This window comes from Oryctolagus cuniculus, chromosome 5, assembly GCF_051225735.1.
Source record: "Oryctolagus cuniculus isolate XC-2025 breed Fujian yellow rabbit chromosome 5, ASM5122573v1, whole genome shotgun sequence".
Taxonomy (NCBI): Eukaryota; Metazoa; Chordata; class Mammalia; order Lagomorpha; family Leporidae; genus Oryctolagus; species Oryctolagus cuniculus.
In genome coordinates, this window is record NC_142871.1 from 17307270 (window position 1) to 17326701 (window position 19432).

A 19432-nucleotide genomic window follows, 5' to 3' on the forward strand; every position below is an offset into this window, starting at 1 on the left:
AGAGAGAGAGAGACACAGAGAGAAGGGTCTTCCTTCTGTTGGTTCACCCCCTAAATGGCCGCTATGGCTGGCGTGCTGTGCAAATCCGAAGCCAGGAGCCAGGCACTTCCTCCTGGTCTCCCATGCGGGTACAAGAGCCCAAGCACTTGGGCCATCCTCCACTGCGCTCCCAGGCCAAAGCAAAGAGCTGGACTGGAAGAGGAGCAACCAGGACAGAATCCAGCGCCCCAACTGGGACTAGAACCCAGAGTACTGGCGCCGCAGGCAGAGGATTAGCCTAGTGAGCCACGGTGCCAGTCCAGAAGTTGTGGTTTTATCTGGGTATAGGGTTGTCCCAAATTAACAGGACAGCCCTCAGGACATTAAAATGGAAGAAGCTTAGATCCCAAGTTGCTGAAAGCCACCTATTAGCCCTGACTCCACTCAGCTCTGTGAGGAAGAGGCCAATTTCTTCCTCTTTTAAGTCACTGTTTTACCTTTCCTCACTTTTCTTTCCATGGACTTACACCCTTGTATCCATGGATTTAAAATTCGTTGCACCAAAATAAACTTAAATTTTCAAAATTTATTTGAGAGGGAGAGAGAGAGAGAACATTGTCATACACAGGTTCATTTCCCATTGGACTGGGGCTGCAGCCAGGAATTCAATCCAGGTCTCCCACGTGGGCAGCAAGAACCCAATTACTTGAACAACCACCACTGCAATCTAGGGTCTGCATTGATGGAAAGCTGGAGTCAGGAGCCGGAGCCAGAAAATGAACCAAAGCACTCCAATGTAGAACACTAGACTAAAGAGCTGCTCCCCCTAAACTTTTTTTTTTTTAAAGACGTATTTATTTATTTACTTGAAAGTTACAGTTAAAGAGACAGAGGGAGAGAGAGAGAGTGTGTGTGTGTGTGTGATGGAGTTCTTATGTCCACTGGCTCACTATACAGATGCCTGCAATAGCCAGCACTGGGCCAGGCTGAAGCCAAGAGCTTCTTCCAGGTCTCTCAAATGGGTGGCATGGCCCAGGTACTTGAGCCGTCACCTGCTGCTTTCCCAAGTCATTAGCAGGGAGCTGGATTGGAAGTGGAGCAGCCAGGACCTGAACTGGCACCCATATGGGATGCCAGCATTGCAGGTGGCAGCTTTACCCGCTAGGCCACAATGGCTGGCCCTTTATTTTTAAATCTCATTTTCCATAAGCTTTTTGAAGGGGCCGTGAGGGAGGAGAAGGACAGGCAAAGCAGAGGCCAGTGTTCAGAGGGTGATGCAGGCCATGGGAGAGTGAGCAGAGATCTCCAGGTCAAGGAGACCTGTTGGGTCTGTTTGGGGTGGGGGGCACAGACTCTGAAGCAGAGAAGCGCCCAGTGGGGCGCACTCCGCAACAAGATCCTCAGAGCTTGGGCTGAGACTCTGCAGCCTCGGTCCCGGGGAGGGATTGGGGTTGTAGGTAAGCTTTCTTCACCTCAAATATACCAGTTCTCCTGCCTTGAGCAAGCCAGGGTCTAGGAAAGACAGAGCCACTCCTTGTGGATGTCGGGGAGTGAGGCAGAACTCGCATCTGGACATGCTACGTGAAGTCATTTGCCAGTGTGTTCCCAACAAGACTAGCTGCAGCCTCAACACATAGGAAGGAGCCCACTGAGGCTGCCAGCAACCTTACTTCAATACGAAGTGAAGCGTCATTCCGTCATTCAGAGGCTGGCACTGTAGCATAGCAGGTAAAACCTCAGCCTGCAGTGCCAGCACCCCATATGGGCGCTGGTTCAAGTCCCGGCTGCTCCACTTCCGATCCAGTTTCCTGCTAGTGGTTTGGGAAAAGCAATGGGAAATGGCCCCAGTGCTTGAACCCCTGTATCCACGTAGGAGGCCTGGATGAAGCTCTTAGCTCCTGGCTTTGGCCTACCGTAGCTCTGGCCATTGTGGTCATCTTGTGAGTGGGTCAGTGGATGGAAGATCTCTGTCTCTCCCTCTCTCTCTATAATCTTTCAAAATAAATAAGCAAACCTTTAAAAATAATTCAGTCACTTATTAGGGGTTTCAGTAACCCCCCAAATGCCCGGGGTAGCATAGAACCTATTTTTCATTGCCCCCTTCAGTGTTCACTAGAAAAAAGAAGTCAGAACTATAGGCATTGCTTTTTGATCCTTTCAATACCACAAAAGAAAACTAAATTGTTCTAACACTCAGAACCTCATCAAACTGACCCTTAACTAGCTGTCAAAAGGTAATGACCAGAAGTAAAATGACAACAGTGCTTTTGCTAATCCACAGTGACCACAACAAAACCTTAAAGAGAAAGCAAGAGTTTAGATACAGGGGCAGAGAGGCCTAGGAGGTAACAGTGTTGAGGATGAGGTTCCATTTGATAGTCTCTTGCCCCCAAGCTACCTTTGGGAGCCTTTCCACTCCGGCCTTGGAGGTGACCAACAACAGTGGCTCGGTGACAAGGGAAAGACCACAGTTGTCCAGTAAGTAGCTGCTGAAAGCCAAGCACAGGATAACACTGTCTACCATTGCTATACATTCATAACAATCCTATGCTCTAGTTCCCCACTGTCTCCCATTTTACAAATGCAGAACTAGCTGACAAACAGTACTGTTCATAGTTATAAGACAGTGCACGCTATTCTACCAGTATGAACCATGCGACTTTCATTCCCTGTTCAAGAAGGGTGGAAGCAGCGGGATTCCAGACCCATCTGACACAGAAAGTCAGATTCCAGCCTATCCCAGCTAAAACTCTGAAGGTAGCGGCTCACTCAAAGGCACTGCTGTTTGTCCTACACACTCATAAACATGAGACATAGCCATGCCTAAGCTGCTTCATGAGTCAAGTGGGCTTTCTTACATTAGCTCAGGACCACAGTCACCACCAGGGACTGGTGTTGTGGTGAAGTGGGTTAAGCCTCTGCCCGTGATGCTGGCCCCATATGGGTGCCAGTTCCACTTCCTGTCCAGCTTCCTGCTAATGTGCTTGGGAAAGCAGCAGAAGGTCGCCCAAGTACTTGGATGCCAAGTGGGAAACTGGGATGGAGCTTCAGGCTCAGCCCTACCATTGTGAACATCTGGGGAGTGCAGCAGTGGATGGAAGATAGCTTTCTCTCCCTCTTTCTCTGTACCTCTGCCTTTCAAGTAAATGATAAACCAAGTAAATAAATAAACTTTAAAAAATTACAATCACAATTTATAATGTTTTTTATAGAACTGTCTTCTAAGGACAAATTTTTAGAACACAACTCAGTCATCCATTCAAACATTATAATGTCAATTATGTACCTGGGACATGGCAGTGAACAAAAGAGACCAAAGGCAAAAAGTCCAAAAATAAAATAACAAAATCCTGTTCTGACATGGCAATTTGACTATGGACAAAGTCCCGGTTGACCAGTTGATATTAAGGAGCCACTGCCACTTTGATTAGGTGTGTTAATTTTGTGATGGCTATAAAGAAAAATGTCCTTATCAGCTGGAAATAGATATTGAAATATCTGTGGGCAAAATAACATGAAACCTTAGATTTGCTTTTGTTACTCCAAAGTGGGGGATGTAGGAAAGAGGGGAAACAGGTGATGTAAGATCATCAAAATGCTTATACTTGCTGAATCTGGCAGATGGGTATGTGGGGGATCATTATATTATATCCTCTACTTATGGCTGTTTGGGAATCTCCTTAATTAAATGATGAATTCCTCTGCCAAGGAGCTTAGAAAGACAACAAACAGTAATTTACGGTGTGTCAATCACACCAGCCATAGGAGGTAAGAAATGGGTGGATAAATACAATCTCCTTTGTACAAGCATACAAAATTTATTTCTCATATGAGACATGGATAAGCCGATAGCCTACATTAGGGTAGGAAATTAATACACAAGGAACTTAATAAAATGGTAACCGAAAGACACTTGGTTTTCTGAGAAAGAAGATTTGGGGTTTTTTGAAAGATGTTGAATTTCACAGAAATTTTGATGAAATAATAGCTAACATTAGCCTAAATTTTTCTGTCAGGACTAGGTTCCCCACACATGTTAGAGGATGATTTAGCCCTCATTATAACCCCAGGAAGTAGTATTATTTCCATCATCTGTAAGATGGTGCTCTAGGCTTGAAGAGGCTAAACAGTTTGTCCAAGGTCATGTCAACGCTAAGTGGTGAAACTCAGCTTGAGTCCAGGTAGTCTGGTTCCAGGGTCTACAGATTTACCTACCAAACCACATTACTGAGAACACAGGGTAAGAGCTGGCTTTTCAGCCAAGAGGTAAGTAGACTGCCTAGAGAAGCTTCCTTAGAAGCCCAGGAGTCTGAGGGCAGGAGCGAGGAAGAGGGAGTCTTAGGGGAGGTTTTCCATCCCTTCTGCTCCCACCCACCACCACGGCCCATCCACCCCCGGTCCCTTGGGCTGCTGCTCTCTGCTCTAGAATATAGCATAACTGAATCAGACACCCAGCACTCAGAATATAGCATAACTGACTCAGAACCAAGAGATGGCAACTGCTGGACTGACGTTGATTTAGTCACAAAGGTTTAAGGTGCTCTCTCTGCTGGGCAGTTCTAAAGCACTAGGAATACAGTGGTGAGCAACACAAGGTCCCCGTCTCTGGGACAGCAGGACAGATGCTCAAAAATACACCCTCTGCAAGGAGTTGAGAAACACTATGCACACAAGGAGGTGTGGTCAGATGGTCAGAAGGCCGCGGCTTGCAAGGTATAGTGGGGTCAGGAAGCCTTCTTCGCTAAGGGGACACTTGAGCGGGGAACAGTCAGGCTCTGAAGTCTGGAGAAGAATGTCCCAAGCAGAAGGGAACAATCTGAGGCTGGTGTGTGGAATTGTGGGGAACATGGAGGCCAGCAAGGTTATGCTGAGTGAGTAAGGAGAGCAGCAGGAGCGAGATGACAGAGCAGGGGCCGGACTGGAAGGGGCTCACAGGCTGCCCCACGGACATGCTCCTGGCTCTGAGCCAGGTGGAAAACCCTCAGAGGAGGCTGAGCTAACAAGGAACAGGACCACCTGGCTGCTGTGTAGCAAACAGACAGTAGGGGGCAAAGTGCACACAAGGAGACCTGATAGAACCTACCCTGGTCATCCAGGGAGGGAACAAAGTGGGAGGACCTGTAGCAAACAGTGAAGACCGTGACAGGTTCTAAGATGGTGGATGTGTTGGGAACAAAGGCCACACGGTTTCCTCTGCGGATGGGACCTGAAGTTTGACAGGAGGGTGGGACCAGAGAAACACTAAGGCTTTCTCAGCAGGACTTTTACCTCTGCCTTAAGTTCCATTGTCACCCTTGCCTATGAGCTAAGCCATTAGAATAGGCTCATGTTAAAATGCATTCAATGGTCAGGTTTGTGTTCTGGAAACATCAATCAATGCTGGCCCAGCAAACTGTTGTAGGCAAGAGACTGAGCCGAAAAGGACAGGAAGGGGTGTGAATAAATGAATATGGATTGAGAACTATTTAAGGAGTTATTGCTACCGACTGGATGAGGCAGGAAAGGGAAGGAAAACGGCTTGCTGTGACCATTGAATGGCTGGGCTATTAACTAAGAGTTGGAAAAGGCTGGGGGGAAAACCAGGCCAGGAAGTTAGAGGTAGGTCTGGAAATAGAGATTACGAGTGCAGCGCTGTGGGGAGGGGGTGACCGAGTCAGCTGTGCGAAAGCCAAATTGATAGATCCCAGGTTTCTTAGTTTCCCTCTTGCCTTCTTTTGAAACACATTAAGGCCTATTTGAGCCAGAAATTTCCAATCAGAATACTCTAAGGGAAACACCATTTGATTACTTTTTAAACAGCACAGTAACTAAAACAAGGCCGCCAGAATCCATTCTCTTTGAATATGAATTGCTCCTTTGGAGATTTGTCTTAACAAAATGAATTTATAAATCACACAGCAGTAATAGGACTTCTTAAAGCACCACCCCCCCGCCGCCATGTAGTTATGCCATATTCTTTTTTCTTCCTAGTAAGAATTCTGAATATGAGAATAATAAATACAGACTTCTCAACCTCGTCTTCACATTTCTAAACTGGCAACCTAGAATTAAGGTTTTTACCCAGAAGCCGCACACCGGCATTGAACACCAGACCTCTGAACTCCGCTTGACAGTGGAAATAGAGACTTGGACCAGAATCCAAGTGAAACAACTGATTACAGATCACCAGTGTGCCAGGGACCATGCTCTCGAGGGACAGCAGAACGACGGCTCTGGCCCGATCTCTGTGCCCCAGGAGATCCGCTCCTTACCCCAAGGCCTCAGATGCTCTCCCATACATAATCAGGCATGTTTATGGGCTTGGCCAAGGGTTGATAGCCTGCCTAGAAACGCACAAGCTGCTCAAAGGGTTTGGAACATTAGAGAGACCTCGTTGAGAGCTAGTTCTGTTCCAGAATAAACACAACTCCCGTTGAGTTTGCAAGTTTGCTATAAACCAGTGACAGGGATGCGTGGACACACGTACTAACAGAGCACTGCAATTCCAGACCCAAACACTTTTAAACCAATACAACTACTGGATTCTCATTACATTTGAAAGAAAACACTTCCTAAAGAAACCTTTATGAAGTGTTAACAGCTTCTTTACTTCTCTGGTGGGTTTTCTGGACTTTCTGTCTCCTTTTATCTCCTTTCCTCATCTTCTTTTTCATTTAAATATTTACCTTCCTAGTTAGGATTTTTGTTCAAGTAATTGGTGAAAACTGAGTTTGCTGCTCTTTGCTTAACTTTCTTAAAGATCATTTTGACCAGTAGAAGGAAAACTATTTTGTTCAAACACTTGTTCTCAAGGAGTATGAAGTCTGCTAAGGGAAGGCTGACAATGAAATAGTTTTTGGGGCCGGCACTGTGGCGTAGCCGGTGAAGCCGCTGCCTGCAGTGCCAGCATCCCACATGGGTGCCAGTTCGAATCCCAGCTGCTCCACTTCTGATCCAAATCTCGGTTATGTCCTGGGAAAGCAGCAGAGGATGGCCCAAGTCCTTGGGCCCCTGCACCCATGTGGGGGTCCCAGAGGGAGATCTGGGCTTCGGATTGGCCCAGCTCTGGCCATTATGGTCATTTGGGGAGTAAACCTGTGGATGGAGGACCCCCGCCCCTCTTCCTCTCTGTAACACTGCCTTTCAAATAAATAAATAAATCTTTAAAAAGAAAAAAGGAAATAGCTATCAAAAGTATCACATCAGGGGAGGGTGCTTAGCCTCACTGTTAAGACCCTCCTATATCCCACACTGGAGTGTCTGGTTCCGATTCCAGCTTCCTGCCGATGCAAACTCTGGAGGGCAGTGATGATGGTTGTGGTGACTGGGTTCCTGCCACCCATGTGGCAGATGTAGATTGAATTCCCAGTCCCAGCTTCAGCTCCCGCCCAGCCCCAGCTTTGTGGGCATTTGTGGAGCGAATCAGCAGATGAAAGCTCTCTCTCTGTCTCGCTGCCTCTCAAATCATTTTAATTAGAAGGGAAAGTATTGCAACCTAAGTGCTAGGACAGAGGTAACAGGAATGCCAAAGGAGAAAGAGAGATGCAAGTGAGCACGGAGAAGCCAGCAAGGAGGGCAGAGCAAACAGCGGCCCTGCCCCCCAGCCAAACCTCGAGCTGCAGTGTCTTCGCTGGCGCTCCAGTTCTGAATCACACCGGGCTGCGCTATCTCCTCTCTGCCAGCTGCCTTCTCTGCACCACGGCAATAGCTTCCCAACAGCTCCAGCTAAGAACCTTCCGCTACAGTTCTCGGCACGACAGCCAGAGTGTTCAGTGGGCAGTATTCAGGCGATGTTCATCTCCAGCTCACACCCTCCCAGCTTGGCATCCCACGCTGATGGCAAAGAACGCTCACGTTGTACAGCCCTAACAACCCAGCCCCGCCTATGTCCCCCCAACTCCACACCTACACTCCTGAAGCTGCTGTCTCTCTGAGGCCCTCCACACTTGCTCCTCTCCCCACCTAGACCGTTCTTCCCTCAGATCCATCAGGAGCAGCACCTCCTTGGCCCCAAGACTACCCCCTCAGGTAGACCTTTCTGACCACCCCACCCCACCCCGTCCCGTCCCACGCCTGGTCACATGGTCACTCTGCGTTTGGTCTGGTTTGTTCATCACTGTTTCTCCAGAGCTTACGTACATTTGTTGAATAGATTAATTCTAATCTGAGTTTCCAGGTACAATGAATACTGGGTCCCTACTATAGCAAAACAAATAAAAAATGTGTTTCCTCCCCACTATGGACTCTTGCCTCAGGAGTCTTAAGGCTCTTCCAGCACCCAGGTGGCTTTTCCCAGCTGTTTCCCCACCTACTTACTGACCCAGCCAAAGAACATCACATTGTGCCCCAGAAGTATGCACAGATACTATGTGTCAACCAGAAACAAATTAAATGCGCCACTCAGCAGACATAAAATAGCCATTCTTTATCAAGGGCTTATTATGAATGAGGTGCACTATCTTTATTATACAGTTGTAAGCCTACTCTAAAAGGCATTTACAAATAACTTCCAACTGACACACAGACTGCCTAATTCTATTCTATCCTTCCCACATTTCATCTGAGTATTCAGAGCTAAGAAAAACATCCTTTCCAAGCACACCATTTTTCCCATAATTCATGCCCTAGGACCAGTGCTTGGTTTGGTGCTATAAGCAAAGAAAGGAAGAAAATCTTAATTTGGTTGTTATATATATTATGCAAATCAAGGTATCAAATATGAATCTTCTCATTAAAGAGTAGGTATGGGGGCTGGCACCGTGGCTCACTTGGTTAATCCTCCACCTGTGGTGTCAGCATCCCATATGGGCGCCGGTTCTAGTCCCGGTTGCTCCTCTTCCAGTCCAGCCTCTGCTGTGGCCCAGGAGGGCAGTGGAGGATGGCCCAAGTGCTTGGGCTCCTGCACCCACATGGGATACTAGGAGGAAGCACCTGGCTCCTGGCTTCGGATCAGCGCGGCGCCGGCCATAGAGGCCATTTGGGGAGTGAATCAACAGAAGGAAGACCTTTCTCTCTGTCTCTCTGTCTCTCTCTCTCTGTCTATAACTCTACCTGTTAAAAAAGAGTAGGTATGCTTTCTACATATAGTCATAATACAAATACAAAAAGAATCTTAGAATACCTATTGCTAGCTATTATGTCTTCAGCTAGTAGTAAAATGTATGTTCTTCTTTATTTCTAAAGAAATTAAGAATAAACTCCCATGAACTTCCTACCCAGATACTGCTTGAACTACAGGAGCACTGCACCATGGTATGTGATAGATCACAAAGCAAAACCAGCCTCCTTGGCCGGCGCCGCGGCTCACTAGGCCAATCCTCCGCCTAGCGGCGCCGGCACACCGGGTTCTTGTCCCAGTTGGGGCGCCGGATTCCGTCCCGGTTGCCCCTCTTCCAGGCCAGCTCTCTGCTGTGGCCAGGGAGTGCAGTGGAGGATGGCCCAGGTGCTTGGGCCCTGCACCCCATGGGAGACCAGGAAAAGCACCTGGCTCCTGGCTCCTGTCATCGGATCAGTGCGGTGCGCCGGCCGCAGCGCGCTGGCCGCGGCGGCCATTGGAGGGTGAACCAACGGCAAAGGAAGACCTTTCTCTCTGTCTCTCTCTCTCACTGTCCACTCTGCCTGTCAAAAAATAATAAAAAAAAATAAAAAAACAAACAAACAAAAACAAAAAACAAAACAAAAAAAACCAGCCTCCTCTTGCTCCGCAGGAACATTCTGGATTTTGAAAGTCATTGCTATCATGAAACTCATCACACTCAACATACAGATAATTACAATACTGTCCTCCAGTTCAGATAAGCTCTAGAAGAAACAAGAAACAAGAGAGCTTCCCAGTGACACTTTATGGAATGTCCCTGTGGAGGTAGCACTCCCTGGTGATGGGGTGCACCTATGGACTACAGGGGCTCCACCAGGACCCTATCATCACTTCCACATACCTCCTTGGTGTTGGCTTCAAGGTCAGATACCGTTAAGGCCTGAGATTAAACGGCATTCTTTAGAGTTGAATCTGACCACTTAATTGTTAAAGGAGGAGGAAGAAATAGCACTTATATTAAGGAGAGTAAAGAGAAATGGAAAAAAAAAAAAAACCCAAGACCACCACGACTTCCCTCCCTGACTCCACTCCAAAAGCTCCCAGTGCGTCCCGGTGCTATTTCCCTGACAGCCCGGTGTAGTCGGCCTTCCATGCACCATGCCCCACCTGTTCGCTACAGCCCCACCCTCACGACTCCTTAACTTTTAAAGCCTCCATCTTCCTAATATCCCGCCCCCCACCCCGCCACCCCTCAGTGACCCTTGGATTCTGCGTCACAACTCACTCACGCTCCTTCATCGGTGTGTGCGTTGTTTCCAATCTGCAAAGTGAGACACCTGAAAATATGTGAACGGTAAGCTACTTCAGAGCAGCAAACACATCACCCTTGGAGGCAGCTATAATATGTTAGCACAACACAGATGCTTAGACTAATAACAGGCTTACGTGGTTAAACGGGACAAACGCTGGACGGTATATTTATGCTCAGATTACAGTGTTTCCCCACTCACAGCACAGCAGAGAAACACAGATGTCAGGGTTTGAGGACTGTCTGTAATCATGCAGCCAGGGGAGCAGAACGCTGACGGCTGGGGATGGGCCCTTCCCTGCTTCCTGGTGGCCTCACCTCTTCATCACTCCTTCCCACCCCCCCACTCCCACTGCAACCAACTTGCTGGTCCCAGACAGGAGGCAGCCTTAAACCATCCCCTGGAATGCCCAAGAATGCCTTTTCCTTTACATGGACCTGTGTCCAGAGATGCCTATTTGGGCCAGTGTTGGTGTCTGATCTGAAGCCTTCCAATGACGTGAGGGCCTTCACCCACATGGGACAATGCAGGGAGGAAGGAGGTAGCTCAGGAAGATGCGGGCTTTGACTCCTCTGTTGGACAGCGTGCGAGAAGGGGACTTTGGTCTGGCTTCAGTAGCAGAGTTGGAAGAGCAGGAAGGAGCCGACAAGCACCCTGAAGATACAGATTCCAGAAGAGTGGATGGAAGGACAAGCTCCCCATGTGGAGAAGGCTGGTGTGCCAGGTGGGGACATGGGTGACATGTTGAAGGAAAATCAGAACAGCATGGAGGCACCCTGCATTGCAGCTAGAAATAGCCAAGCATTGTCAACATTCCCACTGAGTCATCCGGAAACAGAAGTTAAAGGAATCTTGGGGGGAAGGAGGGAGAGCTGGAGATGGAGGGGGGGGGAGGGGGAGCGGGGGAGAGGGAGAGGGGAAGATCCAAACTGGGTATGGAAGAAAGGTCTTGAGTAGGACCCAGAGTTTACAGCATGGTCAGAAAAGCTAAGACTTCAACAGTGTTTCACTCTCTCAACAGAGAGGAAGGAGGGGAAATATTGGAAGAGAACTCAGCTCAGAATGGGAAAACCCTGAGGCTTGCCAGAGCAGGCAGGGGGCTGCCCTGAAACGGAGCCCCTTCCATTCCACTGCCAGGAAGGATCAGCTCCATCACAGGACCTTCAGCCCCCCGGGCAGGCAGGGGAGGGCAAGCGTTTATGTGAAATTAAATCTAGGAAACAGAAGAAGTCAGCCCTGAGAGCTTTCAGTGCCCCGAGGAAGGCACTTCTGTGCATCAAGGATTCACACATCTCTGCAGACAGCTGCCAAAAGGAATTATCCCTCTGCAAGAGCTCACACGGGGTTGACTGATGCCCTCTGGTCACTTCATGTTTAAAACTATTTTCTTATTTTAAAACACATTAGATCATACATGTCTTACAAGACTTCTATTTACCATGTGTTTTTCTACTCTTTGCCAGGTCCCATTCAACATCCCAGAGCTGAGACACAGAAGAGAGAAATTCAGCCACAGTGTAAACCATCGTGGCAGGGTCTTGTATGCAAATGTAGAGTAACACTCATGTATGCAACAGGCACTTACTGAGCATGAGTAGGAACATACTTCACTGATGCCAAGATACACAGGTTTCACAACTTTTGGATCCATCCTACAGGGAGTGGTGTCAACTTTGTAGAAAGCATCTCTTTCTACAAAGATTTTATGTGGTGTCACATTAAAAATGGTGCATTTCAAAGGGATCTTAGATCTGAGGAAACAGGAACCCACCACTATCATTCAAGTCTTAGTTCAAGTGTTGCTTCCTGGACCACCAGTTGAAGGCAACCCACCCATTACTCTGATTCCCCCATCTTGCTGATCACATCTCTAAGGAGGCCTCTCTCTTGTGTTGGTCAGGCATTATTCTAGGCATAAGAAGATCTCAATAAACAGCTCTGGAATGAATACAAATGAGTATTGAGCAATTACTACTCATCAGACCCAGAACTAAATGTGTGACACAGGAAAACCTTATTTATTCCTAGCAATTAAATGGTCATTCTTCTTTTTAGCTACTTTAAAAATGGGAGAACTTGTAGCAGGTGAGTGCAGAAGCCAGCACTACCTTTGGCTTAGCCTGACCCCAAAGCCCATAAACACCAAGTTATACTGTGAATCACATTCAAGGCCCTGGACCAGTTCTGTGCTTGGTTCTGTTTCTATGCAAGATGAAGCTGCCAAGAGGAACAATGCAAAGGAACTCTTTGTCGATGGGAGATCACCACCTTCCTCTGAAACTCTGAAGGCTCCACTAATAATAAAGCTCCATGCAGGCATCAAGACAGAGGTGCCTGCATCTGCCCAACGCAATGAGGAAAGGCTCCAGGGAAGATGCATTCACACATTGTGTGGGAGGCTCCCATCGCAGGGACCAACAGCACAGCCCACCTAGGGCTCTAAAAGGGACACAGGGTATACGCACAGGTGCAAGAGCAGGTACAAGCCTCAGGCGTCATGCTCAGGGTCTGCACATCACTTCATATGCAGTCACCAATGATCACTTCACTTTCAAGGGGGGCTTTATTCGAAGCCAGCCAAGCTTCCCTCCCACTCAGCATCTAACTCAAGGCACAATGTTGAAATCAGGCACCGCATTCTGATGCCAACGGACTGCTCTGTTTAACAGAGACTTGAAGCCCCCATGTAAACAGAAAACACACAAGGACGACCAGGACAAGGAGTGACATAGGAGTCCTGATATAGGGCAGTCACTATGAAATCTGTTATTCAGGATCTCCACAAAAACACTGAAGGCAACTACAAATACAGAATGGTTCACCTAGGACAGAGTTAGCAAACTGTGGCAGGTGGCCAAGTCTAGCTTGCAGTCTGTTTTTGTATGGCTTGCAAACAAATATTCACATTTACAGATTCAAGGCTTGTAAACAAACAAGCAAAAATCCTCCAAACCGAAGAGCACATGACAGAGGCATACCCCCAAGCCTGGAATCCTCCCCAGCTGGCTTCTTACAGGAAATCCTCTGCTACCTCCCGGATCCTGGACTTCTTTCCATGAGTCCCTTTCTCATCTCCTTAGTCCCAGACTACTGAAGTTGGTGCTTATGGTGAGCAGACACACACAGCACTAGATCTATTTACCACTTCAAATATCAGAGTTCATTTAGTAGTATGATGATTTATGGATTTAACAGTTCTGAGAGGAATTTAACTGAGGGTATAACTGAGAATTCTACAGTTTTAGCTATTATTTAAGCTTAGTGCCCACTGTAGCGCTTTTCCTTGGCATTTTAAAAAGCTGTCCTTCTGCACACACTGGGGCTTGTTAGCTTCTGGCCAAGTGTTGCACCAACCAGGCTGAACTTCCTAACACCGGCGCAAGGAGGCTGCCGCAGACGCCGCAGCATCCTGGTTATGAAGGCTTACCAAAACAACTTTCTTAATTAAAGACCCACGAAAACCCTGACTCTCCTCCTATCAGTTATTACAAGTGGGCGTAGCTGGAATTCTTCTTCTTTTTTAGATTCAGCCTAACATTAGCACTCTCCAAGTCACCTTTCCTTGAAGATTGTATGGGGCAGAGGGAAAGAAAAAGAGTTGTGCACTTGGGGGTCCATGAATCTGGTGGGTTTTAGCTTTCCCTTAAACAAGAATTCAGTACCCACCAAAGGAAGATGTTTAGGTTTGGAAAATTTTACTTGACTCATATCTTAGCAGAAAACATTTTTTTGGTGCAACCTTATGTACACAGATTGAAAAGATACCCACGGTCAAACATGAGGACTATTCCAGGTCTACAGTCACCTCCTGGTCACCGGGACAGGAATCACTCAGGTGTGCTCCAAGTTGTTCTGCAGCCCCCGGGGATGCCAAGCCCATCGCCCGGGTGACTGGCCCTATATTTCCATCTTCCTTGCTAAAGCACCCGTTGCTTCGCAAGAACAGGAACAATAGAAAGCTGAGCACGGAGTCATCACTTGAAAGCCAGCTCTTGAGTAAGTTCTACTTGGCACAGACGCCCGTGGCTCTGCATGGCCCAAGGGGATCAGGGTCAGCTTTGTATTTCATCAAGCGAGATTGATGCCTGCCTGTGACAAAACACTCGTATCTGAGATGCCTGCCACACACAAGCACCAGACTGCACGGAGAGCCTGGAAAACACTGCCTATCCCATCCTTTCCTGAATATATAACATTCTGAGTTAGAATCTATATCTTTCCCAAGTCAAAAGAGACAAGCGACCTTCTATTCTTACAGGGCACCACTACATCTAATTTAAAAACCGTGGCCCTGCAGGAGTGCAATGGAGGGCACGGGGAAGCGGGCCTGGGTTAAATCATAGCTCTGCCCCTCAACAGCTGCGGATGACCTCGCGCCAGCAGAATCACACACCTGCAGCCACTGTTGACCGGCAGCAATCCTCTTCAAAGCACGCCACATATGCCAAACACAGCCCCCGGACTCTCTAACTCAGCAGCTCCCGGGAGCCTTTAAGGCCCACACCTTCAGAAATGTACAGGGGAAGAAATAGGGAAAGGTGGGAAAATCTGGAGGCAGTGATCAACTCTGATTGTTACCTTCCGTAACTACAGTATAATCCATGTCTAGCCAATTCCTTTAGAAGAGCAAAGCTCTCAGAACTGAGGAGAGATGCAGTCTGCCCCGTACCCAGGTGGGCTAATTCCAGGGCACTTGTTAACTACTGACACTCTGTGAACCTTGGAGATGTGGGGGCTAGGCTAAATCATGTAAGAGCCATTTAAGCTTTCCCACCCCAGGAGGAGAGAGAGATGAAAGACCAACCACCAGCAAAGAAACCATGGCAGGGGCGGGGAGAAACTGTCCAAGAATGCGCTGTGTCCATTAAGCGCCAGAGTGCAGACCCAGAGCTTGCTTTGAGTTTACAAAGGAGTCAGAGCTCTAGGTGAACGTAAGGATTTCCTATATTTCCTATATTTACGTGTCCATCGTAAATTATTAAAGTTCAATGCAATCGCTGCAAAGTCATATCCTCAAAGGGGGAGAACAGCCCAGGCAATCCTGGCTTTTGAGAAAGTATGTTACCACTTCCTATCAATTAGTTAAGAAGTAATCATTTAGCCTCTTTGAACTACAACTGGCAGCTCCCAGGGAAGTGTCTGAACCTGCATTAGCTAACAATCACCCCTGCTAAAGGCGCTAAAGAAAAGCGAACTCATGGGGAAGACAGAGCAAAACAGCTGGTTCAGGGGATAGCAGACTTCGGGCTGTGCGACTCTCCCTTTGCTCGGCCAGCGGGCAGAGAGCGCTGGAGAGCTACAAAAGGTCAGGCAGCGATTGCGTTTGATGACCTTTGGAGAAGGAAGCCAGGGAGGTGGGAGAACTCCAAAGAAGAAAACCTCCTCAGCTGGGGCTGCAGCTTAGCCCTCAAAGAGGACAAAAAGTCAACTCGGGGGTGGGGACTCCAGACTCAAAGCTTTGTAGAAGCGCAACCCAAGGCTATGGCATGGAAGCCGTGAGTGTTGCAGAACAAATGGGGGAGGTTGGTGCCCGCTGAGCAGCGAGCCCTGGGCTCTAGAAACCGGTGCACAGACATGGTGTAGAAACCAACTGGCCTGGGCCACCAGGGGTCGGGTAGCTTGCTAAGATCCCATAGAGCGATCACCGGCAAAGTTGGGACAGTTTTCTGGTGAGCTTGGAGATGTTCTTACAGCACTTGAATACAGAATCTATCAATTCTTTAACAGCATGCCAGCTACAGAAAGTGAGAAGCAGAGAATGCTGATTTTAACACTGCTCGCTCTCTGCATATTATATATATATATATATATATATATGCAGAATTATTTTTTTTACAGCATTACTCTTAGGACGGGGCAGATCTGACCTAGAGTTAACATGGTGGTTTCCTTCCTGGCTTAAATTGGAAGCAGGAGACAGCTCTGGGTCCAATCTGTTGCAAACCCCCACACCACTCTCAGGGGCGCACGCTGTCTGCCCAGATTCACCCCCGATCCCACGGCCTTCCACGGGACTCACACTCCACGATTTCAGAAATAGGTGCAGTAGCCGCGGCCACCTGACGGTGGTACCCGGGGAGCGCGAGGGGCCGCAGCGCGGGGAAGACCGGCTTCCCCCGCACGACCCGGGCAGCAGTGAGCCGCAAAGCGCCGCCTTATTGTTCCCCAGGAACAGAACGAGACGGGCCGGCAGGACCACTTTCTCTTAAGTGTTTAAGGACAGGACCCCACGGAGGACAAAAAGAGGGGGCGGGCTCGGCATCCCCCGCAGAGCGCGGGTGTCCTCGCACCCCGGGACGATGGAAGCGGCAGCCGACTGGGTGTCACTGTTTGCCCCCGGGACTCCCGACACCTACCCCCCCACCCAGCCACACACACCCCTAAAAATCGTACTTGCGGAGCCGGGGCGCGCAGTTTTCTGGAAGGCAGGGCTGCTCCTGCCCAGTGCGCCTCGCGCAGCCCCGGGCCCCGCAACTCCCACCTTGGGGCGCCCGCACTGCAGTGCGGGAACTTGACACGGGGTGGCTGCGGCGGGGTCCCGGGCAGGGGGTCGTCACACTACCTGGACCACGCAGCAACTCCTCGGTGCAGCCGCAGGGGCTGAGCTGAGGGCCGGGGGCGGGGAGGACGAGGACTTGGGGGCCGCCGCGGTTCGTCTCGACCCGGGCGGCGCTGGGCTCCCCGACACCCTCGGACTCCACCCCAGGAGGGGGCGCGCACGGGGTCCACAGGGCCCCGGCCCCGCGCTCCGCCCGCCCCCACCTGCGGAGTCCCAGGGTCCCCGGCCCCATCCCTGAAGAGTCCCCGGGGTGCCCAGGCCCGGGCGGCGCTTACCGGAGAGGGGCGGCTCCCGGCGCTGGGCCGCGCTGGCCGCTCGGCGGGGACTGTGCGGGCTGCGCTGCGCCGGCTCGGGCGGCCCGAGCGCCCCGCAGCCGCTGCTGGCTCCGACTTCCTCTTCCTCGGCTCGGCCGCGCCCGGCCGGCCCCTCCCAGCGCGGAGATGCCGGCTCCTCCGGCCGAAGCAGCGGATCGTTCGTCCCGCCTCCCCGGGGCCCCGGGGCCCAGCAAGGTGGAGAGGAGGAGGGGGCAGGAGAAAGAGAAACAGAGATTTGCTAAGCACTTGGCCTTGTCTTTCTGGAGCCTTGCCAAAGCGAGCAGTCAAATTACAGCCTCTGGGGGAAAATTTTTTTTAAAAAATCCCTGCTACTGTTTTCGCAGACGCATCACTTTTCTTCCTTTCCCCGGCGTCTTCGGGTTTAGCTCTCTCTTGGACGTGGCCATTTCCCAGGTGTTCGCTTTAAACTCATCCCAGCGATGATGGTGGAAGTCCACACTCGGGCGCAGAAGCTCCGGGGCCATAAAACGTTGACAACAGTGGGGAGCTCGCCGGGTTTTCAGGCGTCCTTACCCTAAGCACCTCGGGGAATGCGCCAGGTGACCTTTACTTCCAGAAAGTAAAAGTGAGAAAAGAGGCGAGAAGAACTTTGCGATGGCCAGATTAGGTGCTTAAAGGCACCAGCTACCTAGTGCGATTGTGACTTTCAATCAAGGCGCTGCGGCGGTCGGGCGGGCGGAGGGCACGTCGAAGCCTCCCATCAGCCGCCCACCGGCCGGTCTGGGTGTCAGGCTCCGTGGGTGATGGATTTCAAGGGCTCTTGCTCTACTTGTTTGCTAGTTGCTACCTGGATGGCTTTTTAGGGAATTATTTAGCCTCTCTGTGCCTCAACTCTCTCATCTGTAAAATGGGCATAGCGATGACTGTGCCTCCTTCACAGAGTTGCTGTGTGTGTAATTTAAATGGGAGAAGGTGTGAGAGAGGCTCCAGAGATGGCCTTTGTCCCTGAAGAAACCTGGATACATTTTGGCTATTGTTGATGTTTTCCTTTCTGTGTGGTTGTGAAAATTATAAGGATCTGAAATAAAATAAGGAGGCGGGCAGGGGGCCATACAGTGCTTCAATCCTCTGCAATGTTGAGTTTGTGCTCTGTGTTAGAATTTGTTTGGGTCTCCATGAGGGACAGAGCTGTGGGACTGGGTGGTGCTCAGAAGACATTGGCCACAGTAGATTTGCGGGGAGACTGAAACAGACATTTGGCATCTTCAAAGCATCCTTACACTTGGTCTTGCCATAAGCTTGTGGGGTTGACAGGACAGGTGGCAGCTTCCTTTCAAAGACAGGAGACTGGGGCTTGGAAGCTTAATCACCGCCCTTCCCAGTACCTGGAGTTAACACGCATGCATGCATGCCCCGCCGGCTCCCTGCATTGCTGTTTGCAGTGGCAGTGGGCAGAGCCCCTCGCTCATGTACAGTGCATTTGGTGAAGCAGCACAGTAGTCCCCCTTATCTGCAGTTTTACTCTCCACCATTTCTGTCACCCAAGACCAAGCACAGTCTGATACTGTTTTAAAGTATTTTTTAAGTTTATTTATTTGAAAGGCAGGGAGACAGAAAGCCGAGGGGAAGAAGGGGAGAGAGAGAGTGCGAGAGAGGAATCTCCTATCTACAGGTTTGTTGCCCAAATGCCTGCAATAGCTGGAACTAGACCAGGCCAAAACCAGGAGCTGGGAATCCAGTGCAGGTATCCCACGAGGGTAGCAGAGATGCAACCTTGAGCCATCACCTCCCAGGGTGTGCATGGGCAGGCAGCTGGAATTGGGGGCAGAGCTGGGACTCACCCAGGCACTCTGATATGGGATGTGGGTGTCCCAAGTGGCATCTTAACCCCTGTGCCAAGTGCCTGCCCCAGTTAAAAATATTAAGTGGAAAATTTCAGAAATAAACAACTTATGAGTTTTAAGTTGCACGCTGTTTGAGTAGCATGATAAAGTTTCCAGCGGTCCCAATCGCTCCCACGCAGCATGTGAGTCACGGCTTTGGCCAGCGTCTCCATCACCCACACTGTATGCACTGCCTGCCTGTGAGTTGCTTTATGGCCATCATGTTGATTGTCAGATGACTACCAAGGTAACAAGGTATGGCAGTGCTCCTGTTCAGGTAACCCTCCTGTTACTGGAGGGAAGCCTCAAGGCCCAAGGGGAGTGTTGACCACAACTTTTATTAAGGCTTACTGTTATAATTGTTCCATTTTATTATTCTCTAACTCTAGCTGATTTACAAAATAAGCCAT

The 19432-nt window shown here is 49.5% G+C and overlaps 1 protein-coding gene across 11 annotated transcripts in view; it reads right to left on the minus strand.

The window, feature by feature from the left end:
* The window catches only part of PLEKHG1 (pleckstrin homology and RhoGEF domain containing G1), a 229533-nt gene extending 211780 nt beyond the window's left edge, over positions 1-17753 (minus strand). For 4 of the 11 annotated variants that reach the window (XM_008263681.5, XM_051854241.3, XM_089333613.1 and 1 more), the window contains exons 1-2: positions 17140-17753; positions 10281-10332 (exon numbers count right to left, since the gene is read on the minus strand). The gene's annotated coding sequence lies outside the window, so the exon portion shown is untranslated. Of the gene's footprint in view, positions 1-10280; positions 10333-16867; positions 16997-17139 lie in introns of those variants that run through there. The other 7 variants (XM_008263680.5, XM_051854240.3, XM_089333612.1 and 4 more) reach the window with 3 other exon arrangements.
* Between the last annotated feature and the right edge of the window lie 1679 nt (positions 17754-19432).